General features: G+C 47.7%; 1 long non-coding RNA gene across 1 annotated transcript; it reads left to right on the top strand.

The window, feature by feature from the left end:
• The first annotated feature begins 99 nt into the window (after positions 1–99).
• On the top strand, positions 100–21,747 carry LOC120592575 (uncharacterized). The gene is made up of 6 exons (XR_005650152.1): positions 100–329; positions 2,963–4,179; positions 13,386–13,532; positions 13,633–14,445; positions 16,084–16,171; positions 16,718–21,747. It is a non-coding gene; the product is annotated as an uncharacterized LOC120592575 (long non-coding RNA).
• The last annotated feature ends 1,584 nt before the right edge of the window (positions 21,748–23,331 follow it).

The following is a 23,331-nucleotide window of genomic DNA, read 5'->3' as shown; positions in this document are numbered from 1 at the left end:
GGGCGGCTCCGCGCGGCTTTATACCCGCGCCCCGTCACGTGGCCGCGCGCCCCGCCCCGCCCCGGCCCGGCCCCGCCCACATCCCCGGGCGCCGGGCCACGTCCAGGTTCCCCGCCACGCGCAGCCCGCGCCGCTCACACCCTGGCCACGCCCTGGCCACGCCCCTGTCCGCCACGCCGCGACCCCCAGCTCTGGGCAGGGAGGCTGGCGGCCCCGGGCGACTCCTGGTCCAGCTCCTGCCGCTGCCCAAGCCCTCTGGCCGCGAGCTGAGACCCCGCCCTGCCCACTCGGTCCTGCTGGCCCCGGAGGCTGGACTCGCAGGCGCATGGGTGAGTACCCGGGTGGGTGGGTGCGCGCGGGCCAGGAGGGACCCCCACAACCTGGGTCCCTGACCCACGTTTTCCACATGTCGTTTGCATATTTATGTTTTCCATATATTTCCATGTATTTATTTAATATCACACACATCACACATACACCCCTAAAAAGTAAAGTTTAAAAGCGACAGAAATCTTTCTTCTTCCTCTCTCCTTCCTCCTCACCTGAGGAAATCAAGGCAGGAGACTTGGACCACCACATTAAAATGTCGGGAACGGAAACTCCCGCTTGCCAAACATAAATTTAAAAGAACTGACAATGGAGGACGAGCAGCCCACTTCATGTTACATGTCCATCTCGTCCTGATGTGTCACACTTAAGCCTTTTCATCCCTACGGCGCTGGCTAGCTCTTCCCTATAAGTTATGCCCTGAAGGAACCGAGACAGGGTCACTTGAGACAAGCAGTTTGAACTTTTTCATCGCGTATTTATTAAGCACCTACTATATCCTCCCCTAGACATTACATAAGGCACTGGAGATACAGAGGCGAGCTGATAGGGCTCATGAAGCTTATGTTGGAATTGAATGAAAGTTGCCCACAGATGCTACATGACTTTTTGCGTTTCAAGCTGAAAGTATGCCTGGATTTATCATTGTTCCTTAGAATATTTACCTCACAGTTTTATTGTTTCAAGCTTTCTGCAAAATGACAAATTAGCAAATACATCGTATTAACATTTTTAAAAACATACTCACTAGTATGTGACCTCCCTGAAGGCAGGGATTTTTGTCTTGTTCACAGCTGTAATCTCCAGCAATTAGAAGTGTGCCTATTTGTTGAAGGAATAAGTACCCTTGGAAGCAGTGACTAAGTAATTGGAGTCCTCGAAGTAGGAGGATAGGAAAAACAGAAAAAATTTTTTGAAAAAATGATGGCTAAGAAAGAAGTAAGTAGAAGTGAAGAGACTTCTACTTCTGGCCAAGATGGAGTATGGGGACTGGGATCGCCTTTCCTCCTGAAACAAATGAAAAAAAGGCAAAGCATATGAAAGAATGATTTTCAATACACTGGACATCAAGCAACAAAGGACAGGGATCCTAAGAGATGGAAATGTATGAGGAGAGTCCTATAACTGCCTCAGTTTACAGCCTCGAGAGAACCTGGGGGCCAGAGCACGGAGATCGAGTCTGAAGTCCTCCCTGAGTTGAGATGAAGCAGAGTCAGGGAGAAGCAGCTGGTATTCGTAGGGCAGCTGTGTGTGGGAAGAGGGCCACACAGAGAGAGGTCTCTGGAGGTCTTCAGAGCATCCCAACTGAGTATTTAGTGGAGTGCTGCTCTGAGCATGCCTGTGAGGAAGCTCCCCAAGTCCAAGGAAGACCGTCTGAAGGGACGAGAGGGAAGAGTGAACGGCATTCAAACCAGGCCAGGTGGATGCCTGCTCCATCCACAGGGCTGCAAAAACTCACAACTCACTGAGCACTCAGTAGGGTACTTGGCAAGGTCTCGGGAGGCTGGATCTTACCTTGCAGTTTGGGATGCCCAATACACCTGGCACAAAAAAGAAACAGTATTTAGTAGGTGCCCATAAGTAAAAAAAAAAATAAGTATAACTAACATTTTTTGAACACTTAATTTGTGCCAGGCACGATAGAGAACGTTTTGAATGCTACCTAATCTAATCTCACAAAAACCGTATGTGTGAAGTAAGTATGATCCTCCCCATTCACACAGGACAAGACTGTGGTTTGGAGAGATTGTGTAACCTCACCAAGGCCGTATGACATAGTTGGTAAAGCCAGAACTTGAACCCAGGACTGCCATTAACCACGACTAGCAAATTAGGGGGCCTGGTTGAGATCAACTCATTAGTGACCGAGCTGCAGTTAGAGGTCAAGCGTCCATTTCCACAGGCTCCTCTTTAAGACTTCTTTCAGTTCACCTGCCTAAGCTCTCACTCAAGCCACTGTCTCACCTCAAGCTAGTGAAAAATTCCATGGCTCAAGATTCAATCTCTCTCTGTGCCACCAGATGTCCTTGACACACATAAGAACCAACAGGACCTGCCAAGACGTTCACACCTTGGTGGCTTGCTTCCCGCTGGCTCCCTCCTTCCGTGTGTTACTATTCAAGCCATGCTGTCATCTCGTCCTGGGCCCTCCAAGTCTCCTTTCCAGTCTCCACTGCACTGGAATCACACAGTTCTTGTTCCCAAAAGAAACTTAAACTTTAAGGACTGTTGATTGTTTAAGTAACTAATATTGTGAATTACTCGTTCTTTCTTTTTCTGAATATACATATTTAGGCCATTTTGATACATATTTATGACTTTTAGATTCATAGAAATGTAAGAGCTCTTATATATTATCTAGTCCAACTCCTACCCAGTATAGAAATCACTGGAACACCATTTAAAATTTTTTTTAAAAAATCTGCTTGCTTCCTTGATTTCTAGACATATGATATATGGCCCTGAAAATAATTTTCCAGTCCCCAAAGCCTCACTACCTCAAAAGTTAATCATCTTGAGGTAAATTTACTGAAAATCTTAAGTTTCAGAGATCCTCACCTGCATGGCCCTTTCCAAGACTTTGTACCAAATTTAGAATGCATAGCTTTGTATTATTTTTTCTTAAATAAGTAAGGCCCAGCAAATTGAGTAATCTACAGGACAGGCCCCTCAACTCATCCTGTTTTTGGAAAAAGAAGTAATGTAACTTCTACCCATTAGTTGTCCCATCTGTCTTCTGGAGGAGACGTCTAATCTGAGTCCACATGGTCGCCTTCCAAATATTTTAAGACGACAATACACAGTGAGTTCTTTTCTGCTATCTCATGACACTTGTTTTCCAGATTCTTCACCATATGGCATCTATTAAGGGCTGCGTATGTGATAAGCACTGTGACGGTCACGTTACGTGAATTATCTCCTGGAATCTGCCAGCCACCTGAGAGCGGGGAGCTGATTCCCATTTTACAGATGGGGAAACTGAGACTCGAAGAGGTTATGTCACCCATCCAAGTGGACTGTTACAAACCCATACGTTAGACAGGAATGTCATATTACCTTACTTTTATTTTCTGGACAGAAAATGTGATTTCAATACCACCATTTTGGAAAAGATTTGTTGCTACCTATCAAAAATCGTAAATGGACCCTTTGACCCATAAATTCCATTTTTTTAATCTACTCTACAGATATGGACAAATGTCCACATGGAGGGGGCTGATGAAAGAAGTCATGGAACATCTCTAAGTTTTTATGTCGTGATTTAGAAATGAAAAGCAAATTGCAAAAGTGATTTCTTTTGTGGAAGCAAATTACATATGCCTCTAAAATGTTTGTGTTTAGAAGAAAACACCCCAAACCGTTCATAACAGCGAACCACGGGGAATGGAAGGGCGGAAGGACGGGGGAACTTCAACTATTCATTTCGTACAGTTTTGTACTATTTGTTTTTTACAGTGAGTACATGTTGCATTTATAATAAATTATAGCCTCTATTACCCCAAAGACGTTCTTGCCAGCTCAAGAACAATGCATCGTCAAGAACTGAAATCTCATCTATTAATCCAGTTTAACTTCCTATTTGACTTTTTGTCCACCTACAGTTGGCTTCGACTGGACTTGCCCTCAACTAGGACACCTCGGTTCGCACAGAACCGGAAAGCAGCTGGGTAAATAACAAGAGATAAAATTAAGTTTCATTATGATCACTTATTGTTAAAACAACATAAAATCCTTGCCATTTTCAACACTTGTTCATGCATCAGCCCACATTCTCTTTCCTGTTGAAGATGTTTACGGTTTTCCTGAGTTGCCAGGAGGTTCAGAGTCCCTTAGGAAAGTGACAAAGGACAGGTGGGTGGCGAACTATGTTCGCAGTGCTCGAGGGTGTTTCAATTTGTTTGTTATAAATGTACATTTATAAATGTAATACTCTAACCCTACAAACAATGTTGACAGATTCTTGTGAATGCTTTCAGAATTTTTATATGCATGTTCACACATACATAAGTATTACTTAAAAAAAACTTAGGACTAAACCGTATAACTATTACACAACTTCCTTTTCTTAGTGTAGCTTTGTATCTTGGATATCTCTCTGTATCACTGCATGCAGGTCATTCTTCCTAAAAGCAGCATTTTCTCAGTCATGTGGATTTAACTTCTTGACCATCATTCTTTGTGTTGGGGCGGGTAGTGGGGGAGAAGTGGCTGGAGGAGGGGTGGAGAGGGTACGGATGTGCATCCTCCCGAATTTTCAAGAGGCGAAGAATATCGGAAGTCCATCTGCTCTAAAATAATGTCCCACATAGTCCACTCACTGGAGAGCCACTGGATTGATAGACAGCTCATTTAAGATTAGTGGTTGGTTCTGCAGGTTACTCTCATCACAGCCCAGCAAACCGCTGGGCAGCCGTAGCCCATCTCAGGCGTCCCTGGAAGATCACCTGCCATCTGCCCAGCCCCTCAGGGTCCAGTCTCAGGGTCCCGGCTCCTCCACACTCTGGCTTTTTCTTCCGTCTCTTAGTATCTGCCTCAGTCCTTTGCTCCTGCTCTGGACACCCTCCCTTCCGTCTGGCTCTCCTGTCCCTGTTGTCTGTTTCGGCAAACTTGAATCTCCAGGGAAGAGATCCTCTTCCTGCTAGAACCGCCCTTCAGGTTCCACTCGAGGCAGATTATCCTGGGAGAGCATTCTCGATCGAATACCTGGGACAGGTAGGGTTGAACGACATACAGGGGTATGTGTGCCAGTCTCAAACATCCATTCGTGCCAGTTCTTTTATTTGGGCAATGTCTGAGATGGTGAATTTGAGGTTAGGTTCTAGGTAGTGAGATTTAATTTGGTCTTTTGGAAAATGAGAACACCAGGTGGGCGGGATGAGGGATGTTAGATGCTAAAGAACAGAGCACAGTGCCAGACGAGAGGAGGAAGTGAGGGAGGTCCGTGAAGGCTTTCGCACGCTTCGTAATCTTGACTAGAACTCGGGTGGTAGCCGGAATCATTCCTTAAAAACTTCTTTCATGCCACTGGCATATTTATGGTTCCTTAGGGTGTCAGCGCCTGAATTTTGGATGTCAGAACTATATAGAATTGCTAATAATAACATCGACCACTTGTTGAGGGTGAGCTATTGCCAGGCGTGTGCTGAGTGTGTCGCTGATGTTAGATCTCATTATCCCCAGAATCTAGAACAGTCCCTGGCACATAGGAGACCATTTTAAAAAATGATTATCAGATCAACGAGTAATTCAGCTCACAGCTAATAAGCGCTGCAGTCAGGAGTCAAACGTAGATCTGATTCCACACTTCTGAGACTGTGTTACACTGCTGTTCTCAAAGGCAGACATTTTGGTCTGTCTCATTTTAACTGGTTGACTCTGATCCTGGCCAGTCAAATATCCTCTGATGTAATTCTTTAATTTAGTCTAGTGATTCTCCCCACGAGAGCACAAGGAAACCCAACACAAAAGAATTTGGGGGAAAGTAGGTTCAACTCTTGTTCTTGAATGACCACTTCCCTGGGCCACCTCAATTTAGGAATATTCCATATAGCAAGAGAGGAATTCCTAGAATTTTCTGTGGATCTGGTCTGGGTCAGCCAAACAGTTTGGACCAGGCAGGTCAAAAAAGGTCACTTCTTCATTCAGCGGATATTTTTGAGCATGTTCTAAGTACCAGAGACCATAGTCGTGCTGGTAGGACTAAGAATAAAATAAATTGGTTCCACTTTCAAGGATCTCACAGACCAAATGGGAGAGGATGACACAAAGGAAGGGCTCAGTACAGTAATTTAACTGCTGTCCTGGAACCGTGTACAAACGTGTGGGGGTACAGGTAAGCAGGACTCAGGTCCGCGTAGGTAGAACAACGGTTTGAACTAAGATGTGAAAATTGAGTTTTCCAAGTGACAGCAGAGATTTTCTAACTCAGGTGTTTTATTTTCCACTTGTTTGGAACTCTAGCTCAGAGAGGTAACAAAAGCTGCCTGAGGTCTCATGACGCGAGTGTCCAGAACCAGAGTCCGCCTGGCGCTGATGCGGTTCTCCGCCCCCACACACTGCCTTTTGTTTGTTTGCACAAATTGCCTGCAGACCTGCAGCCATGCCTCGGGGCTCATGGTGCAGCTGAGCTCCGGGCAACGGGCAACGCTAGACCTCACGAATCAGAATCTGCATTTTAATAAGACCCACCCCTGGCTGGTATCCACATAAAGTTTTAGAAGCACTCTGTATTGATCATAAACCTTTTAATTCTGTTAACTAGATAATGTATATAAACTCTAAAAACAATACATTGCAGGCATATACAAACGAATTACTTATTGTATCGTATTCACATCTCACATCACCAGGACTTGAGAATTTCCATTCAAGGCCCAGAGGCATCACTTATTACTTGAGTGGTGCTGGACAAATTATTCTCCAAGCTTCAGCTTCCCAGCTGTGAAATGTGAGCAGTTTCTACCTTGCATAATTCACCAGGGGTACTATGAAGGAAAAAATGAAATAATATATGCAGAAGAACTTTGCAAATGTTTAATATCATAGAGAAACAACTTTTTGAGACGTTGATGGGTTAGATTTTGTTTACAGAGGAATAATTACTTACATGGTGAGGTTTATGAGGAGATGGGAAGGCCTTTTGTGATGAGGTCTATGGATCGAAAGAAGTTCAGTGAAGTAAGTCAATTAAAAGTCTGGATGAAATAATTTTAAACATTTTTGTAAATACATCGATGAGCTGCCAATAAAGTAAGACATATTCAGAAAGCCAAACTAAATGGAAGAAGGAGCTGTGAGAAGTAATCCAAGCGTCTAAAGCCAAATTTCATCCTGAGCACACTTCCTAAATAAAGAGTGTGGGATTTCATGGGCATGCAGTATACAAAGCACAGGACACAAAGGCTAAGGCATACTCAGCGGAGAAGGTCTAACACGGGACTCTTCCCCGAGAAGCCGAAGCTCCAAAGGGCCGTACTGTCAGTGAGTGGTGAAAACAACAAAAAACGGCCTGTCTTAAATCTTGGTGTTGAGTGAAAGGGAAAAAAATTCTTCCCTAAGAATTGCCAAATATAAGCTGGCTCTCACATGTATTTGGACTTATAGCCCCAAATCATACTTTTAAAAATCTCAAACCAAGAGTTTACTTTAAAATGGTCATCGGTAAAATTGGTGAACTTGAAGACTTAGCAAGAAATCGTTAAAAATTTTAAATAGTGAGAAAAAATAAAAAAAAAAACAGTATCAGTGAGCGATGGGACATGCAGCGACATAAAGTACAAGTAACTAGAATCCTTGGAAAAGAGGGGTGCAGAGAGGAACAGAGAAAACATTTGAAGACATAATGGTTGAAGACTTCCCAGATTTGATGACAACTATAAACTCATAGACCCAAGACACACGGTGAACCTGCTACACAAGAAACGTGAAGAAAACTACATCAAATTGCTCAAAATCAACGATAAAGAGAAAATCTTAAAAGTAGCCAGAGGGAAAAAGACATGTTTTACACAGAGGGAAGAAAAAGGCAAGTTACAAACAGGTCAGAATTACAGCAGATTTCTCATTGGAAGCGCCACAAGGCAGACAGTGGGAGACATCTGACAGTGTTCACAGGCCACTGTGAACTTAGAGTTCTACTCCCAGTGAAAGTGTAGTTCAGAATGAAGGTAAGCACTTTTTCAGACTCATAAAAGCTGAAGGAATTTATCACCAGCAAGTAGGGTTCAAAGAAATCCTTCAAGCTGAAGGAAAATGAGAGCGGGTGGGGTTTAGCCATCCCAACAGGTGTGCAATGCCCGGACGACATGTGATATAGAACATCTTTTCATACGCTTACTCGCTATCTGTATCTTCCTCCTTGAGGTGTCTGTTCATATCTTTTGCCCATTTTTAATCTGGGTTCTCTTACTGTTAAATTTTAGGGGTTCTTTGCACATTGCGGGTACCAGCCCTTTATCAGGTATGTGTTCGCAGATATTTTCCCCCAGTCTGTAGCTCGTGTTTTCATGCCGTTAATAGTATCTTTCACAGAGCAGAAGTTTCTTTCTTTAACTTTAATGAAGCCCAACATCATTTCCCCCGCCACAGATTGTCTTTTACAGTGTGTTTTAAAGCTCATCACCAAACCCAGGCTCACCTAGATTTTCTCTATGTTATTTTCTAGGAGTTTTACACTTCTGAATTTTACATTTAGGTCTATGATACATTCTGTTTTATTCTTGGATTAATACTCGCCACAGTTTCCCATTTTAATTACTGCGTTGGTGACTATTTTCCATTTGGCGCTTTTAATTACACTCTGAAAATTAGCTTTTCCTCTATTGCACTAAGTTTTCCTGCTTCTTTTTCGGAGGCATGTCTTCTACAGTAATTCTTTTGTAACATCCGTATTGCTTTAACTCGTGCAGTAACTTCTTTAATTACGAGCATATTATGCAATTAGTACATTATCAAAGATTCCTCATTTACAAATGGGAATAATTCAGTCCTTAAAAGATGCTAACTCAGTATATATGTAAAACAATATATGTCACCCACCCCAAGGGCAACGGCACAGAGGAAAAGCAGCGAAGACTCGTAAAGAGTCCCTAAAACGGAACATTCCAGGAAAGCGTGGTGTTCTAAACGGGGCCGGAGCTGGTGATGAGGCCACGTTCACCCTTTGCCGCCCAACGCGCCCGGTGACAGGTGGAGAAACTACAAATAGCCCTGGCCTCAGTGGAAAAAATGATAAGGCGGGGCCCAGGCTTTCAAAGTGACTTCACGGCAGGAATGCCGGGGCAGGCCTGAGGATGCAGAGAGTGTGTGACAGGCCTCGCGGAGGACCTGGGAGTGCCCGGGGCTTGGCCACCTGGGCCGGGACGGGTCGGTGGTGGTGCCGAGACCTCCGCGTCCCAGCAGTGTGTGTCACAGGTACCAGGTTCCCACACGCACACAGCCCTGCATCCGAGCTGTCAGTATACCGACCGAGCCACTTCGAGCTGCACACTTCCTGGGACAGTCAGGTTGGGCTGGTTCTCGGTGGGTTTCGATGCTGCTGGGGAGTGGGAAGCAGCTTAGCTCGCCTGTCAGCCGTGTCGTGTTACCTGGAGGCCCAGTGCTGGGGTGCGGGGGCGGGGGGGGTCTAGGAGCTCTGGGTTTTAATCCCAGTGCCACTTGTCAACTCATTGAACACTTGATTTCCTCATCTTTAAAACTGGGATATGAGCTGGCTTTGCTGGGAAGGTGACTGTGAGTAATTAACTGATGAAATAGGCCATTTGGTGCTCTATAAATTACCCCGGGGATGAGTAGAGAGTCGGCAGGAACTCTAGATGTGACCCTGCTTTGGCCTGCCATGAGTGTCCTCACGCCGTGAGGCGGCTAGGCCACCTGACCCTGAGGTTGCTTCTGTTCTGAAAGCCATCACATTAGTCATCGCAACCTATCACGTGGCCACGGTTCTCAGGCTTGAGCAGGAGGCAGAATCACCTGGAGGGCTCGTCTGAGCACAGGTGGCCCCAGACTAGGCGTTTCTAACAGAGGTTTCCAGATGCATTTGATGCTGCTGCCCAGGGGACCTCACGCCTGAGAAACGAGCTTGTGGCTGCCGAGAAAACTGGCCAAGAGAGAGTTCGGTGAAGAAAGCTCATGTGTCATCCGGGCCCCTCATGGCCACCAGCCTGCAGCCCCACAGGCCTCCCGCCTCCCCTCCGAGGGGCTCACCTCAGTTCAGTGCCGTTGTCACCAGCCGCCTGAAACTCTTCGTTTTTGAACGAGAGGCCCTGCGTTTTCACTTTTCGTTGAGCCTTGTAAATAAGTAGCTGGTCCTGTTCATAGTTTTGGTTTTACAATAAACTTTGGGTGAATGAGCAAATGTCATTTTGGAAAGACACTTTAAAAACTTCGAAGACCTTTAAACTCCTTCTACCCCCAAGAAACAGGCTCATTTAGAAATCGTTCTTCTAGTTAAACAGGTGTTTCTTCCGTCAGCTGATCCACGCAGGGAAGTGGTGCATAGGTGGGCGACGCTGGTCCCTTCTCATCCTTCCCTTCCGTGCTCCCTCCCGGGCTCTCCCCACCTCAAGTCCCTAGCAGGAAGGTCTAGCTTTCAAAAGATGATCACCTCCAGGGAGAAAGCAGTATCAATGCATAAATGCGCATATTTTCGAGGGTGGAGGACCAGCTTCCCTCTCTGACTGAGCTGCCGAGGTCTCGCCCCAGAGAGGAGAGGCAGGCGAGGCAGGCAGGGCCCTGACCCGCGAGCACAGCCCAAGCGAGGCCAGCTGCAGGCCCAGGCAGAGCCGAGTCAGGGCCCCGGGGAGCAAAACAAAGACACCGCTGCCTTTTTTAGGACGGGGTTCCCTGCGCGGCACACCTCGGCTTGTTTCCCCTTTGGGCAGGGCTGATGATAGCACTTGAGTTTTATATAGCGCGTGTCAGCAGCGTAAGGAAGCGTGAAGCCAAATCCGTTTGTTTTGCTTCCTCGGAGTAGCTGGCATTTAATCGATGGTATCAGACAACTTAGATTTTGCCAAGAGGACAAATAGAATCAGGGATTGAAAGAGCCATTGCCGAAATTAAGATTGTATCCGAGTGACTGAGAAAGATTCTTGTTTTCACAGTGGTAGCTTAGGGAACATGGGGACATACTCACTAAAAGCGGAATGATTTGGCTAGTGTTTGAGTTTTAGTTTTAGTTAAACCAGTTTTAGTAAAGAGTGACTGGAACGACACAATGTTAGCAGACAGAAATGCAGATGCGGTGGAACTGGTTAGCTTTCATCTAACTTGGAGAAGCCACTCTAAAAATACCAAGAAACTTGAACCCTTTTCCTCTGAAGGATCATGTACCCACGGCCCCACTGTTTGTGTCCAGGGAGACTTTGTGCTTTTAGAAAAGGGATCCAACTTCCTCAGGACACTTGGCAGCCACAAGCTAGGAAATTGTCATCCTCGTCATATAAATCTCATGCCCTGAAGTGAATGGCACAGAGCTCCTCCTCTCTTAGGATCCAAGGTCACAGGGATTTAACAGATCTGTCTTTTAGCTACTACAGATCATGGTCAAGGATTAATTTTTATAGTGCATCTACCTTAGTACGGCTGTGGGCTAAGGACTCAAAAGAATATAGAATTGCGGTTCATCTTCGCTTCTTCCCTGGACGATGGTAGGACCCTACCCGCTTCCTCTGGGAGCTCATCTGTCCCACCCACACCAGCCTTCCCAAAGAGCGGCTCCAGTCCCCAGCGCCGCGTGCTTCCCTGCTGTCCTCGTCAGCCATAGCCCGCCCCGGCCCTCAGGAGCCTCAAGTCGCTTTCACTCACCCTCACCAAATAGACCCCACGGTCTGTGGGATCTGGTCTGAGTCTTTCCCACGTTTTGCTTTTGCCCCTGCAGTTCATTCTGCACATCTTTCCTGCACTCACCGAGGTCCGATTCGTCCTTCAGGGCCCATACTCGGTACTGGAACCACCATGAAGTCTGGCTCGACCTCCTGCAGTCAGGTGTGACTGTTCATCCTGCCGCTGAGAAATGCCTCTCTCCTGACAATTATCTTTCTCGATACGTTAGTACAGAAAGCTGTGTTCTTGTAATATTTTACCAATCATAACTTTGCCAAAGATGATCAATTCTCTGAAGGGTGGAACCTGTCGCACCAGGGAGGGGCCTTTGGCGAGTCGGCAACTCACCGGCTGCTTCAGTGGCAGGATGCTCTCCCGCAGGGTGCCAGCCTCTCAGGGAGATCACGGTGTCGTCACGCGCCGGTCAGACACTCACATACACAGATGCCGCTCTGATAGGTGTAATTCCCTCATCAAAACCAAGATAATCTGAAAGGAAAGACAACTATTTAGTAGATGCAATATAAAATTATGATAACCAATGTGAACGTAAAAAAGGCAAAGTCTATCAAAGTATAGTTTCTTACTAAACTTGTATTCATTTTGTCTTTGGCCGAGCCAAGTTCTTAAGTTTAAAATAACTGTGGAAAAATAATATAAACTTGAAACAGTCGCTATTCTCCGAGTGCACCAGTGGAACCCCTGAGGTGGCACGTGGAGCAGCAGAGTGTTTACAGGGCCACAGATGGGGTCCTACGTGCTACTCATGGGGAATGGAAGATACTTTTCCAGAAGAAAGTGACGCAAAATAATCTAGTCATAAGAGGAGTAAAATTTGTGTCAGCATGCCTCTGCCTGGGCTGACTTACCGTCCGAAACAACAAGATTGCTGTGTGGGTTCCATCACAGAGCTGGCTTTTGTTCCACAGCTCAGGGCCAATGGACACGCCGTTCACCTCCGCGACATGTTTTCCACGAGGTGTCTGAGCACACTGGACACTGACATAGCATAGCTTATTCTAGAGCTGTGCACACTCCAGGAGGGGACACCTGGCCACAGGTGTCAGCTTGGAGGCCTCCGAGTCAGAACTTTGTGCATTACTTACTTGAAGGGTTCTTATGACGAAAACAGGTGCCAGACTCAAGGGCAGGCAGGCACCTGCTCGTGGAGGCTAAAATGGCCACATCACTGCCTAAGGGAGAATTCTCACACATCGTGCCTGTTACTGAAATGCCATGCCGCATTCAGATCAAAGCTTTTCTACTATTTTCAAAGGCATCGAAACGAGAATCTAAATCCTAAAATCACATCAGTTGGGTGGATCACCTCTTAATTTGCTGCTTAGGGATTAAATAAAAATTTAATTTCTTTTATCTCTTTGATACCAAGGATAATTGATATCTGAAAACACGTCTTCTTTATGCTACCAGTGGTGTTTTAAAATATCAGGGAACCAAATCACTGTCCCATTGTCACCTGATTTTATGCTGCTCTTTCATTCAGATCCAAAGGCTACTTGAAGAATGTCGACTGCGTCCCTGTCATCTCTGTGCCGACTAGCTTCTGCCCAGTTTCTGTCAGCTAAGCCAAAAGGAGAAGAGCAATATTTTGCATACGGCTTTTCCGGAGGCGATGATCACATCCTAACATACTGCTGGACTCGAAATGAAAAGCACGATTCCCCATTGCCATGCGAAAGAAGTGCTAATGGATGGTTTTGTTCTGTTTGCAGAAACAAACATCATAAATCTGGCCCTAATACTGGGGAAGGGAAGGAGAGGGAAAAAAGAAGCCACATAAAACTAAAACGCAGCATGAAGGACGCTGCTCCACCATCGTCACCGTTCACAGCGATTTATTCATAGGGAGACCAGAAAAGGTATCATCCAAACTGGGGTATGTCTGAAAGTGAAAGCGGGGGGCTGTCCGTGGTTATGTTGGGGACAAAACCCTGTCGACCGAACATTCCTTACATTCAGGGACTGTATTACATGTTGGGGAGAAGGAGGCCAAATATGTAATTTCTTCCATACAAGGCTACACTTTAGCTGGGGAGAGAAGATGTTTACAAAAAAGAAACACCATGAAGCAGCTAAATCAGGTGCGTGGACAATAAGTAGATGATTATTAAGGCTGAGAAAGGTTTCGTTGAAGAGCTCTAACCTGGTCTGCATTTTTATAGTTATTAAATCTTAAAATTGTTTTGTTAAAATACCCCTGCAGACGTCATTGCTCCTCATAGCTGCCTGGAGAGGTCGGTGAGGTAGACGCCATCTCTGTCTCACAGATGAAGCGGCAGAATCCAAGGAGATGGATTCTCCAGCCACCATCATGCTGCTGAAGGCCGGAGTAGAGAACAGAGGCCAGGTGCTCTGTCTCAGGGTCAGTGTCCTCCATTACAGTGGTCAACACAGAGGAGGGACTCGGGGCCCCCAGAATTCTGGGAACAAGAGTGAAGTGTTGGAAACAAGCCTAATCGAGTTGGGCTAGAAAACAAGTAGGTGCAAGAGATGATATTAAAAACCCCAGGTTAAGTAGGGGCGAAACTAGGAAAAGTCTTGACTGCTAGGCTAAAACTATTAACTGCAGGCTCCTGAAAAATGTGAGCCAAAGACATGATTATGTAAAGTCACATGTTAGGAAGACTCGCCTTGGAGCAGCAGGGCAGGAGGAAACTAGAGACGGACGGACTGTAGTACATCAGCGCGGAGTGCTGTGCTGGAGGTCCCAGCGGAGGTGGCAGATCTTCGAGTGGAGGCCGCGTGACTCACTACACGGGAGCGGGAATGAGGGTGAGCTGTGTTACTGCAAGACTGGGGTACCATTCACAAGAACAGGGAAGCTCAGGAGGAGAGTTACTTAACAGGATGTTTTAAGAGGTCTTTTTACACCGGAACATGTAGACATACTGCATCCTTTTTCATTGTTGCATAGTATTCCACGGTACAGTTGTACCAAAGTATTTTTTAACTTCACTCAATCTTGATCTCACTCACCCCTTTGTCAACCTCTACACTTTCAGCTATAACTGAAAACCTTGTACTTGTGCATCCTAAGCTTATAAATTAGAGGAAAACAGTTGGGTAACTGTATTTTTCTAGGACATAGTACGTTTGGCATAAAAACAGCATTATCAAAGGCATTTATAAGGTTTGACTCAATAAATCACATTTTAATTCAGGGAACATTTATTGAGTAATTCCTATGTGTAAATCACAGGTGATAGTGCTGTAGGCTTGACCTCAAGGAATTTAGAGTCAAATAGAGGAGATACACATGCAACAAAACGTATAAAAAAAGAATGAAAAACCACAGCGGAGGAATAAGTGAATCGGAGGACACTGAGGATGGAAGGATCGGTTCTAAATGCAGAAGGTAGAGTGTAAATGACCTTATGGATTCGGAATTGGCTTTTTTTGTCCTCCAAATCTGAACTGTACACGGTAGTCGAGCCATTCAGAAAATGCATATCGATCGGTCGATCCTAAAACCAGGACGTAAACAGCAACTGTTTCTGAAGCGTGTGCTGTGCGCTGGCGTGGTGCCAAGTGCTCTGCTTAATCGCCTCGTTCGATCCAGTTGTGGAAAGCAGACTGGAGAGAGAGAGTATTCAGTTTGCTTAGTCACACATTCACATATGTTCCAGAAGTCTTCTAAAAGGATATCCCTGTATAACTGCATTTTTACTAATTCCATAAATACAGAAGAGCTATTATTAATTTTATATGTGTAATTATATACATTATAATTACACGTTTTCTAATTAAACAGATACCAAATGACCTAGTAAGTCACATTTACAATTACATACTAATTGCGAGTGTGTATTTATAGCATATTAACACGTCACCGATGACATTGAAAACATCATTTCGCTGCACTGCAGAGGCGCCATTTCTGTTCCTGCTGTTTCCTCTTACCCTTCTCTCCTTTCTGTTCTCCTTACTCTTTGTTTCTCCCTCCTCCTCCCCCGCTGCTTCATCGCTCTCTTTAACCAAAGCGCAGTAAGTATTCAGGTTCCATCATTCCTGTTATGGTAGTTTTAACAGGTACCAGACTATTCCCTTAGGTCTCAGAATGAGCTTTTAGTCTGTGTCCTTTGTTGTTAACCTAAAAGCAACCCTTTACTCTCCTTTCTTTCACTGGCGATCTTTTTTCTTTCTACATTTCCTTCTTCCTGTACCCAAATGTATGTGAAAGCCAGTTCTACCTAACGTCTAGATAAAGCTCAGACTTGAATTTGGGAAGAGACCAAACTGTCCTGAAATCTGCGTGATCTGGATTTCGGTGGATTCTTGCCATCTTCTCACTAATTTCTTTCTGTGGTTGGGCCGTGGAGGCCGGGAGGCCAGCAGCCTGCTCTGTGTTCCCATGGAAGCCAGTCAGATGCATTAACCTGCATGCTCTAATTCCGACCCACCCTCTGCCAGGACACTCACAGGACAGAGGACCCCAGACTGGAAGCTGAAGGGATCGGCCACCCTCAGGTGCCTCACTGGACTCAGCACAGGGGACAAGGTAAGGTGTTTGAGGTGATGATACACAATAATTACCCTTCCTAGAAAGCCCTGTGTGTGAGGGGGGCGGGGGGAAGAGGACGTGCTCTAAGTTACAGCGTGTTCACAATCTCATCGTCTGGACTCCCTGGTCTGGGAAGGGCGTCACAGGGCCTGGTGCTGCGCCTATCCAGCCTGGCCCTCAACATCCAGACATGTCTAGGAATAAAAGCCAGAAAGTAAGGTTTTTCAAAAACAAATGTAAAACTGAGTGTATTGTACAAGCTCTATCTGAAAGAAAGAACCAGGTCACTGAAACTGTTTGAAAAAGGAAACAAAGAGGCTGAGTGAATTCAGGAGGGTCCCCTAACTGTCACGGAGGAGGAATGTCTTCTACGCTGGTCGCCTCCCCTGCACTATTTCTGTCCTGGGTCCTAGAGCTGGTCTCTGACAAGTAGGTGGTCTCCCACTTAAAGAACAGGGGAATCCACGTGCATCGCGCCCCCACCCCACCCCAGCCCCCACACACTGCCTGCTCCTCACACTCTCACACGCACATATTTTATAGGTGAAACAAAGTAAGACAAACATTAAGGCGATCTTAAGAAAAAAGGCACAAAAAGGGTGCAGTCTGGCAAGTGTGAGTGGAACGTGGAAGGGCAGAGGCATGAGGAGCGGCCATCAGCTCTCCCTGAGACACCCCGGAGCAGAGCGGGGGCAGCAGTGATGATAACTAGTGATCGCCGGCTGTTTGCAGACGGGACTTTCGCACACATCATTTCTTCAGGGTGCAGCGTCACTCGGCTCATCGGAAGTGGCCGTATTCCCTGCTCCTCCCCTTTGCAGGGGGCCGGAGCCGGCTTGGCCAGACAGCCACCAAGGAGGTGTCAGAGAATCGCAAGGTTCCCAGGGCCCACGAGTGAGAGGTTCCCATCTAAATCCGTGGCAGATGCAGTGGAGGAGAGAGCAGGCGCAGAAGGAACCCCGAACACCAGATGCTGAGAACTGGGACGGACACCGAACTAGAGAAGCCGGAACCAGGGCCGGAGCTGGGAGTTTGGAGCCTGGCGGAGGGCGATCAGAGCGGCTGCCTCCAGCCCCGGTCTCCGCGGTTTGGGTCTACAGGTAGTGGACTCACAGGTAGTTCACCAGCTCTGGGCTGCTTGGGGCCCTTTCCCTGCTCCGCTCCAAACAGTGTCACTGTCAGCAGAGTGGGGGCCGCTCCCCAGCCTCTGCCCAGTGTCCAATCTGTCAGCAGCTCTCAAACAAAACACACACGCTCCCTGCATAGGACACACTTTCTTTTTTGTGTGCTGTTTCATTGCTAGACACAAATTAATCTCTATTTGTATATGTAAGAAAAAAAGCAAAGAAAACATTTTTCTCAGGGCGACCAAAACCCGCAGCACGGCCTTCGCCTGCCACATGCACCTGTTTGGCTTCTTAGTTGTCAGTGCTTCTGGATGCTAAGAACAGAGTCGGGCTCGCAGGAGCTTAAACCAATAGCGTTTATCTTTCTGATGCGATAGAAAGGATGTGGAGGCTGCACGGCAGTGATGTCCCACTCTGTCATCCAGAGGCCACGTGCTTGGCGCTCCGGCTGCAGCAGGGCTGCGTCTGCTCCAGGTGCTCGGGCCGCCGGAGGGAGGGGAGGGGTGATGCCCGCACTTTCTTCTCTGCCACCACTTCCTTTTATGTCTCATGGTGAGAAGTGAGACACATGGCCACTGCTGGCCGCAAGGCAGGCCTGGAAAGCAAATATCTGTTTGTTTGTTTGTTTGTTTTCCCTGCTTTCTGTAGCGGGTGGCGGACAAGGGGAAAGGGCACTGGGAATGGCTACCGGGTCCCAGAGCTTCCCTGCAGGGTGTCGGGCTCGGGGCACGCAGAAATGGTGATCCTCAGGACAGGTCGGCCTGGCCCGAGCCCACCCTCTGCCCACCTCGCGTGCCTCACGCACGGGGCGGTAGCAGTTCTTACATTTCCTGGTCTCGGAACCACTTTATACTCTTAAAAATTGAGGAACTGTGAAGACCTTTTACTTATCTGGCTTATATCTATCGATATTTACCATGTGCGATACTAAAACAAATTTTAAGACTATTAATTCATATTAGAATAACAATAAGGAACTCATTACATGCGATTGTAGATTTCACATGAAGAATGTGTCTTTATGGAACATAAGTCTATTATCCAAAAACATGAGTGGGTCTGGTGGCACCGTTTTGCGTTTTCACACGTCTCTTTACTGCCTGTCTTAATAGAGGACAGCTGGGTTCTGCTCTCTGCTCCTGCGGCCTGTGTCATGGTCACCTACGATACAGCGCCGTGGAAACTCGACTCTACACCCAGGACAGGATGAGAGAACTGCTGCCTCAGTACCACTAGAAAGCTAGTTCTGACCTCGCAGACCCGCAGAGGGTCTCGGGCTGCTGTGAGCACCAGCACATCCCAGTCGGGCTGTTAGCCAGGAGACCTGAGTTAGCCGTCAGAGTGTCCACTATGGTCCCCGTTTCCAGTTTGGGGCTCCGCTTTTAATTCGCATGACAAATGGCCCATTCAAGTGTTAGTCTCAGAACTAAGAAACAGTCTAAGAAACCACATGTGCAGTTCTTCATGGCTTACCAAAACGACCAGGAGCTCTGAAAACGTGGGCTCATTTTGATTTCCCTTATATGCATTTGGATTTCGAAGGTCATAGGGTGTTTTCAGTCATGGCCCAAACAAATGGCATCTGTGCCTCTTCCCCGGCGTCTCTGCCAGAAGGAAGCCCCCCTCCCAAGCGCACAGCTCGGGCGGCGGGGCGGGGGCGGGGGTTGGGTTGAACAGCAGGGCAGGATGGGCCAGAGGCGGGGGCCGGCGGGGGGCAGGGTGTTCCACTGCCACCTTCAGCCTTTGCTTCAGGCTCCGTGGCCGTGGGTCTGTGCACCATCCCTGCTCTACAGGGAGGTTAAGGAAGACACAGTTGATGACATCCAAAGTCACACTCCAAATCTTAGGATCAAACCTAAGACTCTCAGTCGACTGGTGTCAACATGTTCTACCCACCTCCTGGTCCTTAAGCTTTTCGACCCCTTTGGCTCCTCCCTCCGCACTGTGACAAAGTTCACGGGGCAGCACCGGGATGGGGAAGGGTCCAGGACTGGGGACCTCTCCCTCCCGAACTTCCTAAAAGCTCCAGAGCTTAAATCCGAATTGCTGGGAGCATTGTGGGCACATGGAGGAAGAGCTGGGGCGCCCTCCCTCCGCATCCAGCACCTGAGCCAGCAGTTTTCCGAAGAGGCCTCGGGGTTCGCAGGTGGGGCACGGCGGGGGGAGGGGGCGCCTGCGGAGCTTGCGAAGGCTCCACGAGCTGGTCCCTCCCCCAGCCCTGGAGCCGGCCTCGCCCCACCCCGCTTGCAAATCGCTGATCTAGGTCTTTAGGAAAGAGCTTTCTCAAATTTAAATATAGCGCGTGACGTCGTTGGTGGCCCCGCCTCTGTTTCCGAGACAGCTGTCACTAGTCTAACCCTGGCGACCCGCGCAGCAGCGGCCCCGCGAGGCCTGGCCCCGAGCCCCGGCGCCCAGCCAGGTGTCCGGTGCCACAGGGGCGCACGACCCAGACCTTCGCAGGACCAAAAGCGCGGTTGGGACCTTTCCTTGATGATCCCGAGGATTATTAAGAAAGGAAATTCCGTGAAGTGCATTTGGCTCTTAGAAGTATTCTGTCCCACTGTTTGCTCTCTTCGTCCCTCGGTTCTGTCTTACGTTTATGGGTCTGGAGCCGAAGAGCCGTGACGTGAAAGGCGTTGTCGCGAGGAGGTGTTTTTGGGGGTGCTGGAGCCCAGTGTCCGCACGGCACGCGGCGAAATTGCGGGGCTCGCCCAGCGAGGGGCCTTCCCGCCGTTCGCCCGCAGACTCCTTAGTCTGTTGTCACTCTAGGGAAGCGGGGTGTGGATCACAGCGTCATAGGCACGGCGGCCAAGTGTGCCGCCGAACGCCCGAACCTGCCCCGCGCACACTTCCTCTGAAGCCTTTGCTGCAGCAAAGCCCTCTGGTTAGATCCTCCGCCTCTAAATCACACGCACAGTACGTGACACTTGCTGTCGGTGCGGGGGCACTGGACAGCGGGGCAAACGGCCACCGTATCTCTACAAGTGACATTATAGACATGCCCTGCCGCGTGACCCCCACGGCTAAAATGAGACTGCGGGGGCGGGAGGGATGGACAGCGATGACGCCGGAGGCCTGAGCGGCAGATGTTCCAACCTCAGAGCTGACGCTCATGGCCGGCAGCACCTAAGCTGAATGGACCGGGCTGGGTGCTTGCGACGTCGTGGACGGAGAATGTTAAGAAGCTGTATGTCATTCCCGGCTTGAAGTGTCCCCTCTATCGGACCTACTTGCTATGGAGAAAACAAAATAAAGCTTGTGGACTTCATCAATATTCTGTGCTAGAATTGTGCTCTGGAAGAGAATAGCGTTTGTGTGTTTAAAAGGTGATATGTTTTAGGAAATTTTGCCCAAACCCATCACTTCTGTGGTCATCTTTAACATTCGGGTCCAGCAGACCATACATCAGCCAACAAACACCTATGTATTCCTTACTATGGGCTGGAACCAGACAAAAATAGACAAAGATAAGACCACATGGAACCTGCCCTAAGGGTATTATAGCCAGCAGGAGGGGACTTAAAGAGTTATTTTACGTGGACACGTATAAATATACATTTGTAAGGATGAATGTCTCAGAGTATGGCCACAGTACCTTCCATTAGGTAGGGTATTCACAAATGAATGAATCATACACATGTGAGCAGCGCCATTGTTATGGAGAATGTACAAGAATATGCTTCTAGAATTCCCCCACCCCCCATGATTCTGGAAACCAGGGCAAGATTCCAGAACCTTCTTTTTAATAAATATTAGTTGCTGCATAGCAAAACTAACTGTGAAATATTATTCTCGAACACTAACCCTATTTTAAGCTTATTTATAGCTCCTTACATAATCGAATGACCGGTGCGTTTTTCAGGTGACTTTGGTAAGCACCCAGTCCCCTCCTTCCACAGTAACTGCTACGGAGGACACGCAGCTCACCAGTCAGCCATCCTCCTCCCTGTAGTGAAATGGTGCGCCTTCCTCACCATTCACCACTCATCCTGGGTCTGAGGAGAGAGGATAAAATGTGAAATTCACTGAGTCAAGGGTACGTGGAGGTGTTTCCTTTGCTGTTGACTCATGATTAAATGGGAATGAGACATGTGCATTGTGATGGGAACACGGTCGACTGTCAGGTTTCTCTAAGGCACTACTTTGATGTTCCAATTCTGTGAGAAAAATACTGGGGCTGTGTAACCAAATCGTTTTTACATTTTAGACCTTTTAAAATATGTACAAGTGTTATTTTTATCTAAATGCTTTTCATTTATAAGGTTGACTAATTAAAGCGAATCCATTAACACTTGATTTAAACAGTTACTTCTAACAATAATGGAATGAGGTCTTGGTGGAGAAGGCGAGCGTACAGTCCAAAATCTTTTTTGTGTTGTTTTAGAAAAACAGTACATCGAAGTGGAACTTTTCTAGAAGTTTGTTGAAAAGGTGTAAAAGCGAATTTGAAATATGTCCTCTAAGCTTCTTAGTATTAAAAAAATTAAAAGGCAAGCTTGCCAGCAAATGACTAGCATGCTTTCTCTAATTTACACCTTCTTGGCTCCGCCCTGCGGGAGCCGTTCTTTCCATTGATGGCCAGTGTCACTCCTGGGGGAGTCCATCGGCACTTGGCACTGGACCTCAGAGTCGCTGTGTCGGAACCACAATGCCAGGCCGTCTGCTGGGAGGCTCCTGCCATGCACTGCCCCCTGCCGGCTGTGCATTGACCTGCACTGGCCCGTTGCAGCTGCCCCCAGCTGGGTGTTTCCAGAGATTCCATCGCCCTCACTCCATAATGCTGGAGATCAACACACACTCACGCACACATGCGCACACACACACACACACGGACTCACACATGCACAAACACACTCACATGCACGCAGACACACTCGCACACACTTAGCCTCTCCTGGCCATTGGCACAGGACCGTGTCTGAGTTTAGCCAGTTCTGTCCATCACATGACGACAACCCCTCCCCCGCTTCCTGGTTCTAGTATGAGTTTCTGTTGGGAGTAGTTGGGGATAGACCGCCAGTGGAGGGGAGAGAGGAGGTGAGGGAGGGAGGGGGGAGGGAGTTCGCACGTCCTCCTTCTCACCCCATCCCCTGTGACATCCAGCCCAACACTGGTCCTTGGTGTTGAATGTGGATAGGTGAGAAGGATGGGAACCCTGTGTCCTCACACTGCACCTCCCTCCCCCCCATGTGTCCACGATGAAAAGAATAAGAAGGTGGGAGAAGATCCAACCCGAGAGGGTCAGGTCCAGTGGCCCTCACTGCTCCTGCCCCCGAGCACGCCATTGCCGCTCCCACCCAGAGGGGCCTCACCCCCTCCCCGGCTGCTCGCGCCCCCCTCCACGCCACCGTCTCCCGCCACAGCCCCTTTTTCTTTAGGCTCCCCAGGCCTGTCCTCCACTACGCCGCAGCCTCCAAGGCTCAGTAACTTCTGCCCAAGGCCAGGCTCCTTGCTGTGGCGTGGACTTCGGAGGCTCCTCATCCAGTCTGAGGACGGCAGCCCTGAAGACACAGTTCTTGACACCCGAGTCAGGGCTCCTTCAGAGTGGGGTTTGCTCCCATTTCTCACACCCTCTCTGTTGCTCTCCTTGACTGGCTTCTCCCTCTCCCCTCACCCGAATCCCCACGCTTCCTGTGCCCACCACTGTGAGAGCGCTCGTCACATTGGAGTAAAGGTTTTGTTTATGTTCTGCCCTCGTCTGTGCACAACGTGCCTCCAGGGGGAGTTTTTGGAAGGTTAAGAAACATAACCGACCCATCTTTAACTCTTAACAAACTAGTGTGTGATAAACTCGATGTGTTTGATGAGCACAGTTAAGTGATATATCATTTATTAGGTCTACGACGTAGATTTATTGTAGACTAAATAGAATTTTACACTTATCACATGCTGGGAACTATTGTAAGATACCAAAGATACAGCCATGAAGTGACAGGTAAGTTACCTATGGTCATGGACATTATATGGTGGGGAATGGGCAAACAACCAAGTGAACAAATACATGAATACATTCCCACGAGAGGCTTCGAG

The sequence above is a fragment of the Pteropus medius genome, unplaced genomic scaffold (genome assembly GCF_902729225.1).
Source record: "Pteropus medius unplaced genomic scaffold, Ma_sr-lr_union100, whole genome shotgun sequence".
NCBI lineage: Eukaryota > Metazoa > Chordata > Mammalia > Chiroptera > Pteropodidae > Pteropus > Pteropus medius.
Note: the sequence above shows the minus strand (reverse complement) of the source record. Positions and strands in the feature narration are given on the sequence as shown.